The sequence below is a fragment of the Lissotriton vulgaris genome, chromosome 4_1, assembly GCF_964263255.1.
Source record: "Lissotriton vulgaris chromosome 4_1, aLisVul1.2, whole genome shotgun sequence".
Classification (NCBI taxonomy): Eukaryota; Metazoa; Chordata; class Amphibia; order Caudata; family Salamandridae; genus Lissotriton; species Lissotriton vulgaris.
In genome coordinates this window covers 1870668187-1870690428 of record NC_141691.1, presented here as the reverse complement: position 1 = coordinate 1870690428, position 22242 = coordinate 1870668187, and the positions used below count along the sequence as shown (strand labels likewise).

Below are 22242 nucleotides of genomic sequence, written 5' to 3'. Positions count from 1 at the left end.
TCAATTAGAGCTGCTGCATTATGTAGGTTACAGGGTTATCTGTGATCAGGATGTGTAGGAGAGTCTCTGGGAGTATCGAAAGTGATCAAGGTAGAGCCAGTTTAACAGTTTGGAAAAAGTAGTATTACCAGTTCTCATCTGTAAGCACACCTTGTAAATCGGCATTCCATTTGTCCATAGATATTACTGTATGTACTTAGGCCCCTATATTGAAATGTAATGGGATATTACTAGTTTTATCTGTGATTTCGCCATAATGAGCAATTCAAATGGCTTAAGCGTAGGATTCCGGGAGATACCTGATTGGTCGCCGGTCTGAGATAAAAATATAAAAACCTGTCTAGCAGGGTGTGTGAGTTGCACGCCATAGTGTAGTCTAAAGAGATCAATAGCCCGTCGCCATAAAGATTCCCTCACCATTTTCTAATGTTTGTGCACCTAGGATATGACGTTGTCCTCATGCTTCATATTGTAGTTTTGGTGATGTGGCAAGGACAACACAGGGGAGACTAGCAATTTGAGTTTGTTTAGAATTTAGTTTGTCCCAAGCCTGTAGTGTACGATGCACCATATTGATCTCAGCCGACCAGTTGGGTATCTTCTTCCAGAGCAGATTTGTCAGTGGTGTCCTATTGCACTGGGGTGATACCAGTAGAAAGCGAATTATGCATACGCACTTAAGTAGTACAGTTCCATGTTGGGAGCGGCAAAGTCACCCTGTTCATATGGGAGTCATTCTTTCCCCAGCCAGTCTGGACTACCTACCCGCCCAAATAATCTGAACAGCAGGGATCACAGTGATTGAAAAAAGTTTTTTATGAAGAAGATTGGTATGCTAGTGAAGTAATACATGATTTTTGGGAGTATCACTATTTTCCTGAGCCCATTCGGCCTGCAGTTGTACATGGAAGTTCAATCTATTTTTCTTTCCTATCTTATAGTTTGCTAATTGTGGCCCCATTATTAATTCTTAGTACCTCACCACTTTCCTAACTTATGTATGTTCCCAAATACGTTATTGGCCGTTGTAGCATTGAATGGGAAATCTGTCACGAATCATTTAGCGTTAGAAGTGAGAAGGAATATTGCTAATTATCCCCAGTGTATGGATATATCAGCTGCTGCCCGAAATTTGATAAATTTGCCAAGGATCGACTCAGACTTTTGTGGTGGTCTCTTATATAGAGCTGTATCAGCTGCATGTAGTGATATTAGTGTTTGCTGAGATTTAAACCGAATAGCCTAGTCTGAATAGCGTTGTAGTTTAGCCAGATAATTGTACAAGCATATGATGTGGAGCATCCCGAGATGAATCATGCCTCATCAGCTAGGGCTAGTTTAGGTAGCAAAGGTACCAGTCTGTTCCCTTTCATTGTGGCTAGGAATTTGAAATCACCGTCTATAATTGATAGTAGCATGTTGTCACATCTGTCTGCTTTCTTCCCAGGTTTTAAAAGAATGACTTTCACCATAGCTGCGTGAAATACGGGCAGGAGGTGTAGGCCATCTGCTCAGAAAATTCATTGTAAATTTCTGATGGAAACCCACCCATGACTGGGGCTTTGCCAGCTTGTACTCTTTTTATTACTTCCTTAATCTTGTCTAATGTAATGGGCTGTGCTAAGACATTCTATGTGCGCCTCCTAATCATGCACTAGCTGTATCCTACAGATAAGAGTCAATTTGTGTGGTTGCATTAGTACATTGTGATGGGGTATTGGGCTTCGTAGTAGTTGAGTAGTCCCCAACAGCACCTTTTTTTTGTATTTGGGATGATCTGCCTCTGCTATGAATATGATGTTATTAGGTCCTTAAGGATGTTGTTAGCTAGTGCCTTGCCTTGGATCTAACCTTCCCCAAATGAGCATGCCTTTTGTGTTTTTGATCAGATGGTGAATATCTTTTTCTGCCACTGCATTGTATTCTGATTGTTTTGGATCTGATCTAGTCCCTAGCATGTATTGCCCTGTCTGAAAATAGGTCTGCTTCCAGATGATTGATCTCCAGCTTCAGTCTAGCCAGATGACTTAATAGCAGTTTTAGGACTCTGAGTTGTTTGGCAAGAGTGTCGCTGCCTCACCACTTTAAACGCTTTCCATAGTGTTGCCATTGCACCAGTCAACAGCATATTGTCTGTCTGTCTTCTTTCCTAATCTCCTTTCTAACCAATTTATCCACCAGATTCCTTGGAGTTAGTTTCCACAGAACTTTGTTTACTAGCAAGCCTGTATCATTCGCTTGAGGAGAACTGATGTGTGATCCGACAGTCTCTTACCAAGGTGCTCAACCATTTTTGTCCAGGCGCTCACATGTTTGACCACTCAGTAGACTAATCTCAACCACATGTAAGTTGTGGATGAACATGTATGAATAAACAACAAGAGAGTGAAATAGCAATCAGGCACCTCAAGGGATTTAGTGAGGGACAGACAGAAAAACAGAAAAAACAGAAAAACTGGGTAAAGGAAAAAACACAAACAAAAACACAAAAGCAAATGTTATTTGCTTAAAGTACCCACACTCACCACCTAGTGGTGATATGCTTCATCATCGGGTCCCCACTGGAAGGACCTAGCGCCATTCCAGTGTGCTACAACGCCTGGAACCAGCGGAGCTGGTTCTTGTGTGTGTTGAAGTGGTGGAATAAACCCAATAGTGCTAAGTGAGTGCAAAATATTCTTAAAAAATGCTAAGTTGTGACAGCCAACATTTTTTTTTTCACTAGTCCAACCAGCACTTGGTTAAAAACAAGTAATGAATAGGAATGATCTCAATAATTGGAGATCCCTAGTCCTTAATTACTTTGGTCAACATGTTTCTGCTATTGGAGCCCAAGTCGCTCATCATTCATCAGGACCAGTAATGTGATCCTCCGGCAGTCTGCACGCGCTAAGGTGCACCCAACCGAGAGGATATATGTGTGAAAAAATGTTAAAACATTTTTCAAATACTCACGGCTTGCAGCCGTGGGGGCACATCCAGCAATTTGCTGGGGCCAGATACCTGTAAGAAGAAAGATTGTTAGAAACATGCAGAGGGTTCGTTCAATTTTATCACATATAAATGGAACCGTCATGTTCCCTATGTCAATGCTATTTCTTTTCAACCCTTCACCCAATTTCACCCATACCGGTACCAGTGAACAGGCGCAGGTTTAAATTCGTGTCCATGCACACTGATTTGTGGCTAGTATGTCGTGCTCCCATAACTCCGAAACAATATTGCTACCTTTTATTGTAGGTGCAAACATCACCCATCACAACTTAGGCGCAAACCTCACTAGTCATCAATACACTAGTGAATAGAGGAGGATTAAACACATTATTTTGCCTCCAAATAGGGTCTCGTAACGAGACCAACTGATAATGGAAAGTTAAGCAAAATGCACTTGATTAAAAACGGAACCCCAAATGGACTCCGTAAACACACATGGAAAATAAGGCTTCTCAAACGAACTCACAGGAGGCGTTTTTCACCATGCTACATGGGCGGACACGGCACGGGGTAATCTTCACGCCGCGTTCCCTGCAACATGTACACAAGAGGTTTGTGAGCAGTGTTTAAAATAAATTTGGCACGACACGCATACATCCAGAACTTCTAAACTGCCCATGAGCATGCTAGAGCTTCACGCTCTATAGTACTGTAATTCAATTCAGCTCCCTTTAAAGATCTGGAAGCAAAGGCAACAGTATATTCATGCCCATCTACCAATTGACAGAGTACAGCGCCTAGGCCCTTGGAACTTGCATCTACCGTTATTATAGTAGTGCAACCATGTGTAAATGGTCTAATCCCTGGGGCTTCAAGAATCAACTTCTTCACAGAATCAAGAGGATTGTAATTCATCAGTCCAAGTGTACTTAGCATTTTTCTTTAGTAAGTTCCTAAGTGGTTGCACCTCAATGGCATGCATAGCCTTGCACAAAATGTGCATAATACTCACTCAAACAAGCTCGGAGGGAATCTTTATCTAAAGGTTTAGGTGCATCCTCTATAGCTATGAGTAGATAAGTTTTAGGTTTTATACCTTGAATGGATATGTTATGACCTAAATAGCCAACATACTGTGTTATGAATTTGCATTTATTCCTATTCACTGTCATGCCTTGTGACTCTAGTTTCTTAAGTACATGTTCCAATAGCACATAATGTTGTTCTAATGTCTTGGAATGAATCAAAATATCATCTTGAAATGCCTGAATTACAATACAACCAGAGAACATTTGATCCATCAGACGTTGGAATGCGCTTGCCGCGGATGCTAAGCCGAACGGCAAGCGTTTGTACTTGTAAACACCGAAAGGGGTCACAAATGTGGTGAGCTGTTGAGATTCTTCTGATAACGGGATTTGGTGATATGCGGAACGCCAATCAATTGTTGTAAAATATTTATTACCTCCCAATGTGGCTATCTCTTGTATCCTAGGCAATGGATGGCAATCAACAATGATATTGCTATTCAACATCCTTAAATCCGCACACAGACTAATCTCGCCTGAGTTTTTGCGAGCTACTACTGCCACAGAAACCCAATCTGAAGACTCTATAGATGCACTTATATCTTATGGGGCCTGCAACTATCACAGGCCATTTTCCAGTTTTATCACTTCCTGTCTTGCCATGCAAGCACCACTTCCCCAGGGCCTCCAAAAACCTCCACCGCGACAGGCTGGGCTATAAAGTGCAGCCTCCCCGCCCACTGCATCACAGCTCGCTCTGTGCAGAGGCCTGGTGCTCTGGTCTTTGATCAAGTCCACTACACTGTGAGAGCGGCTACAGAAATAAAGCCCCTGTCGTTTACCAAAGAGCCATGCACTCGTACCTAACAAGCCTCACTCCTTCAACCTGGCCTCACAGCACATTCAGTGCCCTTACAGTCACAGTGCGAGAACAAGGGCAGTACCCAGTGTCACTGTGGCTGCCATTTTTAATCCACACTGGCACTAGCAGTCAGACTTTTTTCTTATGTAATGTGGTCTCCAAGTAGGTTATTACCGCTCAAGCTTCAACCAGGTTCTTTCTTTTGTATGTTTCTGAGGTCTCACGCCCCCTCCTTGTCCCGTTTCTGTGCATGTCGCTGGATTTTGGACGATGGCCCACAGAGACTCCATCCCCCTCAGCGGCCAGCATGGTTCCCTCTCCCAAGTATATGGGTTAGAAAACTCTTTAAAGCAGAAGCTCTGGAAAAGAGTTATAAATGTGTTCATCTGCTTAAGTTTGAAAAAACAAAACTAGGCAGTGTTTTGAACTCTGTACAGGTGATCTCAAGAGTTACACCTTTCAATGAGGGCAAACACTGTATTTTCCTTCGTTTAAGATTTCTGCTTTGTCGTATTGGAGGTTTTATTAAATAATTTAGGGCATTCTCTAGTTATTGCGAGCAATGCCGCTATAACAAGAGACTTAGTGGCTATAAGAAATAAAATCTACTGTTTATTTATCTTTGCCTAATAAAAGAGGGCCAGTAATGAGTTATGCCACAGATTAAGGAAATACACATCTGTACCGTACACGAGGCAACAAAATATTTTCCTTGGGACTAATCACGTTTTGATCGTAAGAATTGTGAATCAATGAATGCTGCCTTATATTGCCTGATAAAGTGTAAAGTTTAAGTATATTACTTTCCCTTATTTATGGATTTTGCTTGAGGTAGATTTACATCATAGTTGTCTTTTATGACGTTGATTGGTATAATGTTTTGTAGTCTGGCACCGATATCTTGTGTCTTGTGTATTCTTAAAATCGTTCATGTATTGGTGGATACAGAACAGTAGGACCGGGATGTGTTTCGTTGGGTGCTGCATCCAATTTAAACATGATCTGTCATTCCATGAATTACTCCAGCCATACATATTTTGGTAATATACTTTGAAAGAAATTTAGTTTAAACCCAGCAAAAACTATTTTTTTAGCCACATTAAAGTGATAGTGAGAATCCAACCATTTGGAAATGGCATGCGTTGTACTACAAATAAGCGAACTTTAAGAAATGTTCTTATGAGAAAATTGCAGTTCTATGATGGCTTATTTCTGGGTGTAAATTTCATGTGCTCTGCTCTCTGTTGTGTTCTTAATTGGACATTAAAAGTCTAGCGTAGGCTGAGGTGGGGGTCTTCTCATGCAGTCATCAGACCGGGGCGTACCTTTTTTGTACTATTGTCAGACATGTTGCAAGTGTTCATGGTGTTAGTGCAATTGGTAGCGGGACCTTAGTCAGCAGGCTTTCTTTCTAGTAGGCTTTTCCATGAGTTGTTTACTGCCTGTGGTGGTGGTCTGCTGGAGAAGAAGAGTTCTGATGGTGGCTGCTTCATCAGTGTCAAAAATAATTCACAGGCTTTCTCGATTCAATGAGGGCAGTTACTTTCAGACCGGAAGAGTAGAGAGAACTTCTGCTTAAGCCTCCTTTAGATAGGGCTGCATCTTTGTCATTTCGTTGGAGGTGGCAATAAAGTTGGCATAAGAAGCATGGGGGATCTTCAAAACTGCTTTTTTTGACAAGGCCAACACCTGTTTTTTAAGAATCTATGTGATAGCCTGGTGTATAGGGTACATTGCAGTTACTATCTCCAGGTTAACATTTAGGTCATTGGTTGCAAGTGTTGAGTATGTTGCTCAAGGGTTATTTAGTGCCCTGAAAATCTCCTTTACAGCGTTCTTTAGATTTTCTAGCTGTAACAAGTGAGTGATAATGCCTAATAAATAATGCCTTTCATTCTAAATCGATATTCTCCAGGTAGTCCCCTCCGATCTATACAGTCCAGTCTATTAAATTAAAAGCTTTTGCTTGGTTTAACTATTAGATCTAGGGACAATGAGAAAATTGTGTGTATTTATAGAACTCATAAGCTGATATTTGGAGAATAATTGTTGTATTTTCAAAATGATTTTAAAGTTGATATTTGAATCAGGGTTGTGGAATTTATTAAAATATCTACTTGTCCATGGGGCAGGTTGCTTCATAAATCTACTGGTCCTGTAACACAATCCACTTGTCCCTATGGTGCCATGTGTTCAACGACAAATTATGGCAGCAATCTCATTATATAAGAGCTCTTATATAGACTCTCTAATTATGCCAGGGCTCATAGCATAGTAGTTTTTGAATACTAGCAATCTCTTTATGTTGCCACGTTAATGCAGATCTTCATACTGGGACTGAAGGTAGTGGTAAGCAATATTTCCAGGGTTGGAATGCCCTTTAAGTCTGTGCAAACCTACTAACTTGCATGGTTTAACGGTTTTCAACAACTCTTCTCTAATCTTTTCCCATACTGAGAAATGTTGGAAATTTACTCCTGACAATGGCAGACGTAAACTTTCTTCTGTGGTTGGGAAAAAGTGGCTGATGGGGAAAATGACCTTGCAAACACTCAGGTTTTCGCATGAGCAAATCTACACATGCAAATTTGCTCATGATAAACTGCAGTTCGCAGATATTTTCTAGGAGTACATTTCTTGCCCTACTTCTGTAAATTCACGAAAGCCATATAGCTGCACTTAAACCAAGGACATATACCAAGGGTGCACTTTTGAGACTTTCTTTAATAATCGAGCCGATAATTTAGTCTGGCATTAACCACAACCATTTGTGTTTATTAAAATTCTCTCTCCCTCTCTCGATCGGCTGGCTTCACTGTGAGTGACGGCATTAAGCTCTTTCCACACAAAGTTTTGTTCAGTGGCAGTAACTAATGTGGCAGTGTGTGTTTTTTTAGACCAATTTGTTTTGTGCTTTTGCCAATGTTTGTTATAATGTTGAGGGCCCGGCAGCTCTAACATCAACAAGGCTTTACAAAAACCATGCCAAAACAAGTCACGTATTGGCAAAACTAAAAAGCTGACCACTAATTTCAGACCTAATGGCTTTGCCAATGCTTGTTTATTTTTATGTTTCTCATAATGTTATTGAAACTGGTTACATTGATTGGCCAATATGAATATTTGTGCGAAATACTAGCAAGCATCAACACATTTTACTAAATGATGCTGCAAAGAAATGGTACCTGAAATTTCACAGTAATTTAGCAAAATGTTTTTTTTCTCCTACTTTCATGTTTTTTAGGAACATTTTATATTGAAAGCAAGGAGTCATTAATCTTGCTTTCAAGCTTCTGCAAATATTTGCATCTAATCAGAGAGCTTTCTGGGAGCATTCTGCATAGCCTCATATTGCTAAACTTTGAAACCGTGATTACACATTTTTGTACTGGAACCACTGTCAGTAGTGCAGTCAGAACTTACATTTACTTAGAGCGCTCACCCTAATAATAAAGGGTTTCAATTAATAAACCATAAATACAAGTTTGAACAGCTTTAACATAGGCACACAAATAATAACTTAACTTCAGGCAGTGCCCTTCCCTTAATGTGCTATGGCAAACTGGCAGTCAATGGGTTTGTGCTGCAGGGGGTTGGGCCTACTTGTCCCAAGGACAAAATACACATTAAAACTTGTTTCCCTTGACCCCAAACAATATGTCCTGGGAGTCGGGCTATAGGAATTCCACATCCCTGTTGAATGATGAATCCTGCTCCATCATGGAGATAGATTTGTTAATGTTATTACCGGGGTACCACAGGCATTGCAGCTATGGCTGTTGTGTTGCCTATGTTGAGGCATTCCTAATGAATAAAGCATTTTGTTTTACATTACTGCTGAAGCACCAAAGTCTTCCCTTCTGATAATCTTGCACATGGTGACTACTAATGTAATCTTGTCTGATTATTTCCAGGTTTTGAATTTCAGAGGCTTCTTGTTAGAACAAAATTCTCTTCTCTGTGAGGAATCCACTGTGTATCCGAAGGTGTTTTTTCTGGAGAAAGTGGTTGCTTTCCTGTAAGTCCTTGACTTCATAATCCATTTACAATTTGCATATTGCGCTACTCACAAAAGTGTAGTCCAGGAATGAGATGTCCCTAAGTGTTTGTAAGGGTTTCATATCCTAGCTGTAGGGCGCTGAAGCAAATGCAGGGACATTATGTTGTAAGTGGACAGACAGTCATTCATTTTCCCAACAAGGTTGGCCAAAGAAATTGTTTGTGAGTCAAATGATTGCTGTTGGGCAAGATTGGTCACGTTGAAGTCTCGGGTTAATATAGTCTTGAAGGTTAAGTATCTCCGGATTATTCCGTCCAGGTTGTCACAGAAGTAGTCTAGTTTTAATTTCGTTTTGCTCTTGTGTAGATTTAAATAAACATCAATCAATAAAATTGATCTTTGTTAATCAGCGTTGTGACATCTGTTGGTTGTTATGGCTTGTAGCGCTGGTTTATCTGTTTCAAATTCTCTGAGTTCAAGATTCAAATTTGTGGAGATGTGTATTGACAAGCCTCCTAATGAACGCCCCAAGTGATGACTTTTTTTTTTTTAAAGCTAATTTCTGTAGTTCATCAAATTCTGATAACCAAACTGCTTCAACTGCCCACGTTTCCTGCAAAAATATAATTTCCCTACTAATTATAAACTGGTATGCCTTTGACTGTGTAAGTATACGCTGCAGGCCTGCTACAATCCATGATATTTATGATTTGTGAGGCATGACTTTATCTTTATGATGTATGCTGATGGAAGACCTTGATGCTATCCTTCCTCTATATTTTGTGGGAGAGGATAGAGAAGTGTCATGGTCTGACCAATATCCTTGCTGCTAGCTAGCTCCAATCTTGGTCTTTCCACGATGACTGTTTGGTAAGGAAAGCTTTCCTTGGGGATCTGTACTGAAGTAGATGCACATTTTTATGTACTCTGTGGGTCTGTTGCACTATGGCCACTCCTCAAGATACTTTTAGGTGACGACTGTATTGGGGCCCGTGCTCTGTTGATATCTATGATCTAAGGGTATTTCTCCAGCTCAGTTATGGAGATTTCAATTCCCCATTGTTCAAAATCTGCTCTTTCTTTCTAGGCTTGCATCATATGCAAAGGAGATCTCCAGGTCACTATTTTCTCTTCCGGTTGAGGTGAACGTGGGTTGGTTCAAATTGAACCCTGTTGATGTCTTCAGATTGTAGGTGCTGTAGGGAGGGGATGTTTTGAAATAGGCACAAGAAGTTTGCCCTGTTCAACATATAATTCCCCCCGCTCCCCTTGAAATGTATTGCGGGCGAAAGAGCCTGGGACTTGGACTTGGCACTTTCATAGTCTGACGTACAGAAAGGACCAAGCCCTTCGAAGCCCCACTGTTTGATGGAAGAGTCTTGGATCCTCGTGGCGTTTCGTAACTGTCTCTGGGAGTCAGTTTAAACTGGCACTCCAAGTTTTTTCTGGGAGCGAAGAGTTGGCGTTACCCAGTGTTCCCAGAAGGGTGAGGGGAGTTGTGTAGTTGACAGAGCATTAATCGCCCTGGGGTCAGGAGATATTGTTGGTTGCAAATTAAATTTAAACCTTCCCTTTGTCGACCAACTTCCATGACCCATAATGCCTGCTGATTGTGTTCTATCTATGGATCCTTTTAATCATGGGTATTGGCTTTGTCCAGTGATTGCACTTGAGTGTTTGCATTTTATCAGGATCCATGACATTTATCCGCAGATTATGTTCTTTTTTTTTTTGTTTAGTCGGGTTTTGACTTTTGCTACTTCAGATGTCTGTACCATTCCGATTCCTTTTTGTGCCTGGATTATTCAGTATTCCTATGCATAGGGTTCCATCACAAGGTATTTGTTCTGTTGTGATTTCATCAATTGTTTTTGTGTATTACTCTATACCAAATATTGGATACTTTTTCAGTGAACTGGGACGTTTTGGCTAACTGTGTCAAATGAGCTTTTGAGTGCGCTTCTTGCCTAGTGATTGAGCTAGATTTTTTGTTTTGTTTTTCTATAGCACAGTTATGCTAATATTTTTATAGAGCGCACAAATACTTAACAGGTTGATTTCTGGGTGATATGTCTTGCAGCATCCTAAAGGGAAAGGTGAAGTGAAGATGTTAATTTGTTACTAGAGGAAAAAGTCAAGTTTTTAGTTGTTTTCTGAAATGAACAGGTTAGGCTGGACCCTGAGGTAGTTGGCTAATGCCTTCCACCATTTATAGGTGAAATGGGAAAAGCTTCTTCCTCACCACTGAGTCTTTATGATTTTAGGGACTGCTCCTTTATCAGCAGTGATAGATCGAAGATTGAGGGTCGGGACATACCACTTAAAAGATTTTTTTAAAGGAAGAAGGGTTGACCTTGTGAAAGTCTTACAAAGGGCCTTACTGGGATACGAGCAAGTACAAGGTGCCAACAAGGAATTTTATGGCGTGACACGGAGGCCAACATTATGCAAATCTCCTTCATTGCCACAGCTCAGCAGTAACAATGAAGAGAATATAGAACTTTAAACCACATTCCATTATAGTATATAGGCCATGAGCACACATCCATCTTCCTTCTTTGTTGCTGCTGCTCACAAAGATAAGTACCCTCATTTTATTAGTACTTATATAGTACCTATATGTACTTGTTTCTATCTGTTTATCTCATGCCTGGGTTCTATTGGCCCTACCATGTGATTGTCTTTCCTCATTTCTTGATTGAAAATGTCCTTTCTACATTATTAGCCTTCTGACAACCTTTAGTGAATCTTACTGGGCCCTAAACGACCTTTATTTTTCCTGCGCTACACTTTACTGCGCTTCCTCTTGACGTCGAGTTAATATCTCAAATTTTATTTCCCATTTTGCGTCCAACCCAGACGTCGAGCTTATATTTTATATTCCCTGACTTGCGTCCTTTGAAAAAGGCGCATCCGCGTTACCCTTTGCATAGCAGCGCTCTGAGCGCCAGCCGGGCATAGTGTCTGAAACGCCGCCGCACCCCCGCTGCTTCCGATCGCTCTGAGCGGTGGAGGCATACAGGCTTGTGTGACAGTTTAGTGGTTACCTTTTGCCTCTCTTGGTCCTGACCACTTCAACGAGGCAATACTCCTTTCTTTTCCGACCTCGATGTGCTTTTCAGACACGCAATGCGGAGGAAAGAAAAATTAAAGGAAAAACCATTCGAAAAACAACCACGCACGCAAGAGACGTGCGTGGTTGCCGTAACTATAGCATGCAACAACTGACCGTTGCTGCTGTTAGATCGGCTCGACTGACTCTCGTTGAAGAGAATTCTTTCAGCACAATCTCACACTTTATTCACAATCCTTTGGATTTCAAGAAATTACCCCCCTTTTTGCCTCATATTATCCTCTGAGGTTTTCATCACCATTCTAACCTGGTTTTAAATAGAAAAGAACAAATACTGTTAAACTGTTAAAAAAAAAGAGATTTTATTCAATAATATATTTGATACAGTAATATTTGCTCTACCCCATAATGTCTCTTAATCCTGATGTTAACTTGGAAGGTAAGCTTGAATCCATGGTATCCAATGCTATGGATAAAGTTATGGACTTATTTAATGAGACCATTAATACAAAAATTGAAATGCTGTCAAGGGCATGGCCCTCCACTAGTACCTCACATACTTTTGGCGCAAAAGAAGGGGCAGTTTAGGCCCCAAAGAAAAGAGTTGCAACAGAACACCCTGTTGAAAGCGCTAAAAAGAAAAAAAAAAAAACAGGCAAAACACCTCACTCCCACTTCTCAGGCGGTGACCAGAATGAAGCCTTGGGCAGCACAGGCGGACAACAGACAAACCCTAACCTCCCTATACATATTGACAGCGACGAGCACAATGAACCTGAGATAGATCTCTCCTGTTCATCAGTATTTGATTCGGACAATGAGAACATGGTAGACAAAACATTAGAAAACACAGAAGAGGCAAGTAAGGCCTCAGGCTCAAAAATGGGCATTACTGACCCCTTTGGGGAGGATATGTTTGATCCCTTGCTAATCAAACACCCCTTATCCTCATAATGGTTCCCCTCCCAACATATTGCGGACTACATTACTTTCTGGCTCAGAAGAGAAATTCCCAAAGAAGTCAGATCAAGACTGAGGTCTGAGTGCCCACGTCCGTCCCTTCCTGATAAAATTGCTATGACCCCTGAACTTGAGCCTAAGGTTGTGGCTTTTATAGTCAAGGGTGCCAAAGACCCTAGGAAAGAGATTGACATAAGAGCCTAAGATCGTGTCAAGACCGTCTCTTGGACACAGTTGGACTGATGGAGCAAGGATTCACACATGTAGCGACTTGCTTGTACTCATGAACCTCGAATAACGTTAACGAAGTAACCAACCTGTTTGGTTTAGTAATTTTGCACTTTTACATTTACATTTGGGTATCCGAACGAAGCTTGCTTATGTGTTTTACTAACCATAATACGCTTGCATCTAAAATGGCTGCTGCTACGCGAGGGTTTCTACTGCGCATGCGTCTGTCATACTCATGTGACATGACGTATTCTTTGCTTTGGAGGGAATTTCTCGCTTCTGCGCACTAGTGTTAATATGGCTGTTCTGTGTTCTCACATCCGAGAAGCTTGCACAGCTGCTTTTGCTAAGCTGTTCGTTCTGCCTAATCCTAATGCTATAGTTAAAATTAAGATAATGGGTATAGAGTAGAAGTTCATGGTATACAGTGTATTGATTTAGTTCTGTGTTTTAAAACTGTTTCCTTTTACTTTTCATGTATCGCAATCTTTGGGCCTGGGAGGTGCTGTTACTCCATTTTGAAAGTCCTTCTGCGCATGCCGAGCTGCAGAGAGGAACAGAACTTGTTGCCTTTGAAATAGAGCCAAGAGACAGTCACAGCCAAGATGTGCCTGGAAAGACGACTTATGACCCTGCTAGAAGAAGCTAAATTGTATACAATGTATTTGTCAATAGAACAACCATTTTTAGGTGAAATCAATATGTCTTGTGAAAAATAAATTGATGGGCGGGAACTTAAAATTAATATTCAACACTGAAGTAGCGGAATTTAGTGTGGTGTGACGACCTCGCCTCCTCTTTTGTCCAATAGAATGTGGGGATCCTTACACTTGCAATATTGGGGGGTGGTTCACTGACCTGGAAAACAGTATAACTAGGGTAGGCTTAGTTAGTTAATTTGTCCAACTTGTCCGAATAGCTGACCTGTCACTGACCCAACGCACTCAATAGGTGACTAAAGCAGAGGGCTGCGAAGCACTCTGCTGGGAGATTCGCTGACCCAATCGGGGTTCTGGGAAGCTGAGGTGCTGGCGAAGCACTTTGTTGGTGAATTTGATAACCCATGGAGTAGCGCAGGCGTTGCAACTGAACTGCGGGTGCTGGTTTTAACCTCCGGTGGTCCTGTCCTGATTCTAATCTGCACCTGCTGGCCTACTGGCAACTGCAACCTTTGGGGTTTTCTGTCTTTAAACTGACCCGTGGCCAGAGTTGGTCTTCACACCATTCTAGGTAAATATAATCTGTGTGGATTAGTCATTACAAATGTTTTCCTCTCTTAAACTCGTTTTCGTTAAACTTTGATTGCATATGTTCTTTTTCTCTTATCCTTCCCAGTAGTAATGATCAATTGTTTCTCTGATTTAATAGAATGTTCCAATTTCTTACCCTCCTTATAGTTGAATGCTAATCGTTTTCATGATTGCGTAATAGGTTTCCTTTTTTACCTTCCCTTTAACCCCTTCACTGCGGCGGCTATTCCGCCGCAGTGCTAAGGGGGCGGGGCGGCCGCGCGGCTGACGTCACCAGCGTCGGTGGCGCTGTGCTTATGACGGAGCGGTTCCGTCATGGCCCGCCCCGCTCAATTAAACGCTCGGCGCAGGCGCGGAATTCGCGCAGCGCAGGCGCTCCGTGTTTCCTTTTCTTACCCACCCTGTGAAAATTGCTTAAAGCTATATTATTAGAATGTTCCATTTCTTTACCCACCTTTAGGGAATTGTGTAACTGTGTTTTATAAATTGGCATGTTCCTTGTTTTACCTTTCCTATAAGAATTACTAAATGATTGGCATAATATATCTTTTGCATAGTTATACATTCTTTCTAATACTCGTTATTGACAGTCCTATTGCTTTCAATTTTTGGATCATGACCTTTGATGAAATTCAGATAAAGAGTTTAAAACTTTCCTGAGTCTGTGGTTATTATATGAGTGCAATGCTATTGATTATTGAACTATGTTTATAACTAACTCCCTGATCCAGTAGGTTTATAGGTACCAGTGACAAAGTTGGTTAGTCAAATGGTATAGGACTTAGTAAATAAAATAGAGTGGTATTAGAGCGAAGGTTACCTGGTTAAATAAATGTGTAATTGAATTGTGGGCCCAGGTGAGTATGGTAAATGTATAGTCTGGTGACCTGCGCGCTCTATCAGGACCACTAACAGATTTTTTTAACTGGCTGAAAATGCCTATGTTGACGGAACTCCTATTGATCCTAAATAATCACACCAGTGGGTCCAACGGACAATTTTCCTCCTTGGCAATGCTAATACTGCCATTTCTAATGAGCGGAGAAAAGGAGTTCTCCTAAAAATTGATCCAAAACGAATTGAGCTAGCAAATAAGGATGGTCTCCTTTTTAAAGAAGATTTTATTTGCGACATGACTAAATATGTCGGGCCTTTAGCTCTATTCAAAAATCTCATTAAAAAGTCTTTTTTCAAGACAACATTTTTGGAAGGGCATTGCGAATGTGGGGTCAGTTTCTCGGCCGTGGACAATCAACCTCCAGACCCTTCTGCGATGCGGATCAAAGTTCCAACAAACATCTTTCTATGGAGGCCAATCTTTCTTACCGCAAAGGCAGAAAAACCGCAGAAGACCATTCCGAGGGGAAAGAAAAAACAGAGGTTTCTCCACAGGTAAGAACCTTGAAAGACCCTTCTGGAACACCTATAAAGGTGGGAGGGAGACAAGCCCTTTTCTCTGGGAATTGGACTATGGTAACCAAAGACCTGTGGGCTCTAGATGCAGTCAAATGCTACAAAATCGAATTCACAAATACCTCCACTCAAACCAAAAGACCTCGAGAAATAACCTTCTCTCAAGAACAGAGAAAACTAGTTTCTCAAAATGTAAAGGACCTGTTAGCCAAAGGGGCTATAAAAGAGAGCTCACAAACAGGGTTTATGAGCAATATTCATAGTGGAAAAGAAAGACAAGGGTCGGAGACCTGTCATAAATTAAAGTTTGAACGAATGGGTAACGTACCACCACTTCAAGATGGAGGGGATTCCCCTCCTAAGGGACTTCTTGAGAAAGAAACTGGTTAAAACGTCTAAAGTTAAAGAATGCGTATCTAACCATCCCGATAAGGCACCCACACAGAAAATTCCTCTAATTCGCATAGGAATGAAAACTTTAGGAATTTTGCACCCTCCCATTTGGTCTTTTTTCAGCCCCTTGGTGCTTCACCAAGGTTTTGCGTCTGGTTGTACCATGGCTAAGGGAAAGGGGCATAAGGTCAATAATTTATATGGGCGATATCCTTATAAAGGGTCAATCCAAAATGACGGTTTCTCGTCATACAGATCTTACTATCCAGCTACTTCAAGATCTAGGCTTCGTAATAAATACAAAAAAGTCATGGTTAATACCAAGCCAAGAAACTCAGTTTCTGGACTTCATGATCAACACTCTGACTGCAGAACTGAAATTACCAAGGGAAAAGATAAAGAAACTTCGGAAAGAGATCAGGAAGATACAGTCGATGGAATTTTTTCCCTTAAGGCTCTTAGCCAGGATCCTGGGTCTCCTTTATTCAACCATTCAAGCAATTTTTCCAGGACCTCTACATTACAGAGCCCTTCAGAGGCTGAATGAGGAAACTCTAAGAACGAATTTCTCTTACAAATGATATGCCTAGACCAAGATTCGAGGAAAGAACTGACTTGGTGGCTAAAGAATGCGGAAGATTGGAATGGCAGAGCCATCTTTGGGTAAGCCCCAGAGTTAATAATAGAATTGCATGCGAGTCTAGGAGGATGGGGTGCCACATGTGTAGACTCATCAACAGGGGGTCGTTGGACACAACACGAGAAAGAACTACATATCACCTGCTTGGAACTACTAGCGGATTCTTTTGCAGTTCAAAGCTTCACCCAGAATTTAATGAAACGTTGCATAATGCTGCGCATGGGCAATGTCTCTTCAGTGAAATACCTCAACAAGATGGGTCTTACGGAAATAGTGAGTGGTTTTTGGAACTATTGCTTGAACAAGGGACTCTCTGTTACAGTATAGCACATTCCTGGTTTGAACAATGGCGTTGCGGACTGGTTCTCAAGGAATTTCAAGGACTCCAGCAACTGGAAACTAGACAGAGTATTTATGATAATCCAAGACAAATGAGGTCTCTTCGGGACAGATCTTTTCGCGGACAGGCTGAACACTCAGTTGAAGAACTTCTTCAGCTGGAAGCCGGATCCTCAAGCATCAGGGCTGGATGCCTTCCTCCAGAATTGGCAGGGCTTAAAGCCATATGCCGTCCCGTCAGTTGTCATGCTTCCACGTCTCCTCTTGTATGCTCGTCGTTACTTACAGAACATGGTAGTGATAACCCCTATTTGAAGGTCTCCGGCACGGTTCCCAGTCATTTTAGAGATGACCGTGGACTTTCCACTTCTAATACCGCCTTTCAAACAAATACTTCTGGGTCCAGAAGGGGAATCTCATCCTCTCATAGATCAAGGTCTAATGTTTCTGACTGACTCGAAGATTTCAGGCGACAGTGGAAAATCCCAGGGTTTTCGCAAGATGCTTTCCAGCTCATATCTGAATCTTGGGCATCTGGAACAAGGAAGGCATGTTGACTGGCATGGAATAAATGGGTTCGCTGGTGTATTCAACAACACTATGATCCCTTTCCAACTGATTTAGTTCCCGAAGTAAACTTCCTATCAAAATTGTTTGCTTCTGGCCTAACTTACAGAACGGTTAATGTCTATAGATCAGCAATTGCTGCTGGTCATTCCTTAATTGATGGTGTCTCGGTGGGACAAAACCTTTTAACAAAGAAAATTTTGAGAAGTATGCAGGTTCTTAATCCTCCAACGCCAACATTTACGGCCTTTTGGGACGTAAGAAACATTTTAGAACTTATATCCTCTTGGGGGGGGGGATAATATTAACCTTTCTCTTAAGAGCATCTCTTATAAGCTTACTGTATTGCTTTGCTTAGTTTCTTTCAGACGAACCTCTGATGTTAAGGCATTAGATGTTACTAGCAGGGCTTACCACCCTGAGGGAGTTTGTTTTTACCTTAAAAAAAGGACAAAAACGATCTCCTCTTCAATTTTCTACCCTTTCTTCTCTCTGAATGAAAGTCTATGTGTTGTCAAATTTGTAAAAGAGTATGAAAAGAGAACTGCTAGTCTGAGAGCAGTTGGAACTCATCTACTGATCTTTCCTGGATCCCCCCTCCCCCATGAAGCAGTTATATCTCCCACGCTTGCAAGATGAGAGAATGAAGTGATGAGTGAAAGTGGTGTTGATGTGTCTATCTTTGGTGCACACTCTCTCCGAGGTGCATCAGCTTCTAAAGCGTTTATGCTAGGTGGTGGACTCAGAGATATTCTTTGAGCCGCCGACAGATCAAATGAAAGTATGTTTAAAAAAAGTTATTTTAGACCAATAAATATTGTGATTGACAACGTGATTATTTCACTTTAAACTTGCATAATGTTGGCCTCCGTGTCATGCTATAAAATGTAGATTTCTCACAGCCTGGTGGGCAGAAAATCTGAATTTTATTGAGGACACCGAGGCTAAAATTATCCCTCCACATGTTAACCCTCCCTGGGTTTCACTTTTTTGACCTATTGTCTCTTTTTTCTTCCAGAATAAGACAGCTATGGATTGTTATTGACTGAAGTGATTCTTTCAAAGTCATTTCAAAGTTGTTTTTCTTGAGCTTATTTCTTGTTCGCAGCACTGGACAAAGACAAAGCAGGAAGATGGATGTGTGCTCATGACCTATATACTAAAATGGAATGTTGTTTAAAGTTGTATATTCTCTTCATTGTTACTGCTGAGCTGCGGCAATAAAGGAGATGTGCATAATCTTAGCCTCCGTGTCCTGAATAAAATCCAGATTTTCTGCCCATCAGGCTGTGAAAAATCTACATTTCGTTCAAGAGTGAATGGATATTCAGAGTAATCTGAATCTTACTAATTTAGTGGTTCAGAATTAAATCGATCTCAGACCAACAGTCAAATAAATTGAACAAAGTATACAATCAATGTACAGACTAATAATAATAATGAGAGAAAAGAGCGGAACACAGGAATATCTTATCAAAATGTATAAATATATTTGATAGGGTACATACAAACAATGACTTATCATTGAATTAAATGCAAAAAGACATGAACAAGGTACAGTCAAATCTGACCCATATCTCATGATCAAAATGTCAGTTCCTCAGTAAATCAAATCTTGACAGATGTCATGCTAGAACAAATAGTCAAAATAGTGAAACAATTGTGCAGGAAACTGCTCTGAATATCCATTCACTCTTGAACGAAATCCCCTATTGGCACCTTGTACTTGCTCATATTATATTTGCCCAAGCCTCCAAGGGTATATTGTGTTACCCCTTCTAATAGTTCCCTTAAATGGGATACGTTCACTAATAGGCAACCAGTGTCCGTCTGAAAAACTCGTTGAGATAAAGCTAAACTTGGGAAGCATTTGAGCTGCAGAATTATGGAGAGTTTTTAACTTGCTCAGTAGGCGTTGCTGGTAGCCAGCATATAGAGCATTGCAGTAATCTAACTTTGAGATTACCAACTAAAGGTTACTGTTTTTCGTAGGTGTAGAGTAAGAGAGATATTTTCTTTTAGCGTTTTTTTAGTGTTTAAAAGCAGGAGGATGTTATCTGATTTATGTGATCGACAAACACCAGTTTGGCATCAGTGATGACCCCTACGTTCCTTGCTTTTTGGTCTGGTAAAGAAAGTGAGCCTAAATCGTAGGGCCACCATGAGGTATTCCAGAAGGAGGTTCTGCTGCCAAAAGGCAGCACCTCCTTTTTGCTGAGTTTCAAGCAATTTTTCTGCATCCATTCAATTATATTTGTCATGCAGGAATTAAATTGCTTAGCTACCTCTTCAGGATTTGAGGAGACTGACACTACAATCTGGGTGTTGTCAGTTTAAGACAATGCAGAGATTCCAGATGATAAGCTTGATAAGCGGGGTGATATACACATTTAAAAAACTTGTTAGAAACTAAAGTAGATTTCATGCATCCTGTGTGTTCAATTTCGATGTTATGAGGCCAACTCCGTTACCTGTGCAAGGATATCTGGGCTTTTTTAAACGTGAATTTGTGTTCTTTAGATTTTTCACTAGAAATTATAATCTGAACGTATACACAATTATCAGTGAATTGTGTAAGTGCAGTTATTTTTCATTCAAGATTGGTGATTTTTGAACCAATTTTGAATATGGAGCTCTTGCTTATTATTGCAGTATGTCAATTTGTAATTCCAGATTGTGAGATTGCCAAGTGAGCGCGTTTGCTGCTGCCAGCAAAGTTGAGTTCATCGACCTAAGAATGGTATTAGTTGGTGAATTGCCGTCATGTTTGGGTCTTGGTCTCGTCGTCTTTGAACCAGTAGTTGATCCAATTGTTGATTGGTCTGTCACTACTTGCAATTTAGCGTCTGTGTCAGTCAGTAACAAAGGTAGAGTCCCCAGATTGAGTATACCCATTGTTTTCTGGTGATTAGTGCTTTGTGCTTAGTGCTTTGTTCGAGAATTCTTCATCAACCTCCACTGTGGTGTGTGCATGATGAACTTGCACCACTGTTTCTGTGAGGCAACTACATTGAGCCAATTGTCAGAGGTTGTTCATTTGGACTACAGTGATGGGGCGGAGTCTTTCATGGGATGATGGGATGATGGGCTGATTGTTGAAGAGTGCTCTATTATATCGTGCTCCCACCCCCAACATGACAGCCTTCTTACACCCCGTGTGATCTGAGGATTGGCGTTTGGTGAGGAATGGTGTTCACTGGGTATTACTAATAAATTTGAAAACCCGCAGGGGCTGTCGTCCAGTCCATTCTTCATTGGTTTGCCCACGACTAATTTATTGCATTGCAGAAAGTATTGGCTAATTGGGATAGTGAGTGCTTTCATTTTAATACCATCTCTGGGGAGTTCAGCTTCAGGAGACCTCTGGAGCAGCTGGTCATGATAGGGCCCATTTGGTACGGGCATGGACTTTGGTGTAGATGTGATGTTTTTGGGGCTTTTCCTCTTTTAATGGATCCCATATGTTTTCGTCACATTATTGAAGTTCTGTATGCAAGCTTACAACTTTGTGGTAACGCTATGGAGGTCAGAGAGAATCTCGGACCATTATGACTTCTCAGTGTGCGTTTTGATGTAATGGACATTGTCACTGCATCTTAGTAAGAAGCTGCAGTGTTTTAGTATGTTTTGGTATTAAAAAGGAAATTTGCAGTAAATCCAATTGTCCTGGAGTTTTATGGGCCTCCTATGATGTGCTTCTTGAAGTGTTGCTGCCTTCTCTGCTTCCTGCCTGAAATTGTGAGTGTAAAATGTCTGTGGGCACAAGCACAATACCTCTCCGAGTAGGATAGACCTCCTCACTTTTCCATTCCATTCTATTCTCCCACTTTTTTGATGAGTTACTTTGAACTTGCTTCAAGCTTGGTGCTTAATTGCTTAAACTGAAGTTATTTCAAGTTTGCTTAAGCTTATTGCTTATCCGTAGGCAGTTATTGATCCATGTTGCTACGGGTGGGACCTTGTTGGGAAGGGTTGGAGAGGGTAACAGAATGATTGAAGAGTAAGGCTGAGATAGGATGGCAGGTTAGCACTGGGCTCAAACCGCATTAGCAGCCACACTGGCCGCTTCTGCACACCAAGAAACCAGCACTCCAATGACCTGTGCACACCTCAGTACCAACGAATTAAAGTTGTCTTCCTGCTTAATCCTTAAGCCCTTTGCCGCTGGGCTAATTCCCCCGTGGTGCGGGGGGGAGGGGGAGGAGACTGCTTTCTCAGTTTTTTGAATGCTAGAATGATTGCTAAAGCACCTGAGAATTGCTCTAAGGGTAGCAGTCGAGGCACATTTGGTCTTATAAACAGCCACTTTTAGACTTTGTCCTATTTTGCCGCCCCCCCCCTATAATTTTTGCTTTTACCGAAGTCCCTAGTAAAGGTATAATACAGATACCCAGGGCATGTAAATTAAATGCTACTAATAGGGCCTGCAGCACTTATTGTGTCAGCCACTTATGTAGCCTTTTTAAACCTGTCTCAGGCCTGGCATTGCAGCCTGTGTGTGCAGTTTTAGCAAGCCATTTTGGCCTGGCAAAATAAACCTTTGCCAGAATTA

General features: G+C 41.2%; 1 protein-coding gene across 3 annotated transcripts in view; it reads left to right on the top strand.

Annotated features, from left to right (window-relative positions):
* The window catches only part of TMEM65 (transmembrane protein 65), a 271856-nt gene that overhangs the window by 24245 nt on the left and 225369 nt on the right, over window positions 1-22242 (top strand). The window lies entirely within an intron of this gene.